The sequence below is a fragment of the Rutidosis leptorrhynchoides genome, chromosome 3, assembly GCF_046630445.1.
Source record: "Rutidosis leptorrhynchoides isolate AG116_Rl617_1_P2 chromosome 3, CSIRO_AGI_Rlap_v1, whole genome shotgun sequence".
NCBI classification, from domain to species: Eukaryota; Viridiplantae; Streptophyta; class Magnoliopsida; order Asterales; family Asteraceae; genus Rutidosis; species Rutidosis leptorrhynchoides.
This window is the reverse complement of record NC_092335.1, coordinates 88,210,269-88,212,913: the sequence shown is the minus strand read 5'-3', so window position 1 is coordinate 88,212,913 and position 2,645 is coordinate 88,210,269. Positions and strand designations below refer to the sequence as shown.

Sequence of the window (2,645 nt, the reverse complement as noted above, 5' to 3'; positions counted from 1 at the left end):
ATCAATAAAAGTGAATGATTCATCTACAACATAGGACATGTAGGGTATTTTTTAAAACCGCGTGTAAAACACTTGGTATATATATTTATGAATAGTGGTTTTTTACAAGTGGTATACTAATCTAGTTTTTTTTTTTTAAAAAAAAGAAGAAGTGAAATCGGTATTTGGAATGCCGGTCTTGTCCATGTCATTGGAAACTGACATTTCTAATACTGATTTAGCTATGTGACATTTTTATTATCTTACCGTCTGAGACTTCTTCCTCACGCATAATATATCCATTATTATCAATATCACCGATCATCCTTGCTTCAAATTCCATTTATGTCACCTGGTCGAAATATGTCACTAGACTTCTTTGCAAAACACCATAAATTATTTCATTCATCATACGTTCTCTTGTAAAAATTTAAAATTATTCACTACATACTTCTGTTATAGAATGATTAAAAACAAATACAACATGCCTTGGAAAACTACTAATTTTAAACCATATCAATATAAATGAATACCCAGTAACTGAAACAATGATATTGAATTTTACAAATCAAAGAATGATACACTGGCTCGTAAGATTTAAAAAATAAATGCCACATAGGTAAACTGGTATTAGGAATGCCGGTTTCCGGTAACATGGACAAAACCGGCTTTTCAAATGTCAGTTTCACTACTTCTATAATCTTTTTTTTAAACTAAATTTGTAAACCACTTTCAAAAATTCACTATTCACAGAAAAAAATTCTTGATATAGATATTGATTGAATTGAATACTGTAGTTTACAATCATGCGTTATTATTATCCACATCGCTTCTCCATTATGGTAAAAAAAAATTCAAGTTGATCATGTTAAGTTGCTTCAAACTTTTCTTAACTGCTCAACAAAAAGTTTAATGTTTTTTCTAAAACATGTCCAATTATATCGTATTGGTGTTTTGTGGTGACCCGACTTTTCAATAAGGAAGTTAGGGTTTCGAATTTTATGAGCTGCAAAATTATTCCCATGTAGTAAACCGTCCATTTCATTCCATGCGACTCGGAAGTTTCGGACGTCTATGCGTTTGAGCATCACCTGAGGGGTTCACCCCACGCGATGCCCGCACATATTCGCCATGAGGATTTCCACTTAAGGGGTGGCAGAACTGTAAATGGTTCGCGCAGGGAAATCGGGTGGGTGGCCGGTGGGGCGTTCTGACCACATTCACCGTTTTAAAAAAATCCAATTTGATAGGTTTTTTTTTACCATTGTAATCCAAGTGATAGTTTGAACACAGATCAATAGTTACAATTAAGTTAAAATATACGGAGTAGTTGAAAAAAAAAAGACGTCGAACACGTGTGTATAAATTATAGTTGAAATAGTCCACTTAATTACTTATGCTATTATTTTAGTGTAAGTGATTTCCCTCTATCCTCATACTCCAATCCTATTATAAGTAAACCGTAAACATGAGCAAGCGTCTGTCAATTACAGATCAGATCGAACCTGTGATCGAACCGGATGTTGAACTTGATTCAACCAACATCCAAACCAACGATATCGAAACAGATGCTATAAACACCAGCGGTAGGAAGAGTGTTGCTATATCTAAAACGAGGTCATTATGGTTCGCTGGTTTATATATATCCGTAGTGGTGCTATTTATAGTATTTTTCATCGTCATGGCAACAAGGTATCCCCTAAAACCAGAGTTGTACTCGACTAATATTTATTCCCCTGCATTGGACAATATAACACCAAATATCACAGGCGAGAAGAAGTACTTAACCGTCTTATTGCTTACATTTGTCAATCGCAACAGAATGATATCTGCTACCTATGATATGTTGTTAAAAGAATATTGTATGACTCAGTGTTAACCTTGTTATAATTGTTGTTTATATCTAACTTACTTCGGTTAAGTGCAGTGGTAGGAGCATCTGGTACTACTAAAGAAGTTCAGGGTGTCTTGTGTAATATCTCTGTTTTTAGCCCAAAACATTTTCTTTCTCGTTCTTGTTGAGACAATTCCGTTGTGCTTGATATGTGTATCATCTTGATACACTAATAATCGCTCTTGCGATTGCTAACAATCATCACCTGTTGGAATTGATTGTTAGTGTTAATTTCTTGTATCAGTGATTATACCTTTTTAATGTTGCTTTTGCGCTAGTTTGGTGATAATCGAGTAAAGTATTCAAGTATTCAGTTATATCGTGTTCTTGAGTCTTTCTTAGTATTTGTTCATATGTTGAACTTCACCAGTCAGTATGGTTAATTTATATTGGTTGAGTGTGCAATCTTTATCCTGCAAATGTTTGTTAGCTTTTTTTATATATTTTGTTAAGTTTGTTGTTACTTGTTAGTTTGCAGGTTATAGTCTGAGGGCTATTAATATACAGTCAGAAAGTGGAAGGAATAAAACTGTAAATACTTAAAATATAAAACTGGAGTTATAAATCCTTTTGTTAGTTTGTTGTTCGTTTGATATTAATACTATTACATTTGAGCAAATTCGGGTTACTGTTCACAGCATTTTATTATTAAAAAGGGTATTTTGGTCTTTTCACCATTAGTTAGAATCTTCTTCTTCAAGGGTATTGTGGTCTTTTAACTCCTTCAGATATTTTTTAGAGCAACGTACCAAATGACTTTTATGCTCCTTCT

At 33.4% G+C, this 2,645-nt stretch overlaps 1 long non-coding RNA gene across 1 annotated transcript; it reads left to right on the top strand.

Moving 5' to 3' along the window:
- Window positions 1-1,389: 1,389 nt before the first annotated feature.
- LOC139896454 (uncharacterized) lies at window positions 1,390-2,190 on the top strand. The gene is made up of 2 exons (XR_011776233.1): window positions 1,390-1,671; window positions 1,907-2,190. It is a non-coding gene; the product is annotated as an uncharacterized lncRNA (long non-coding RNA).
- Window positions 2,191-2,645: the final 455 nt, after the last annotated feature.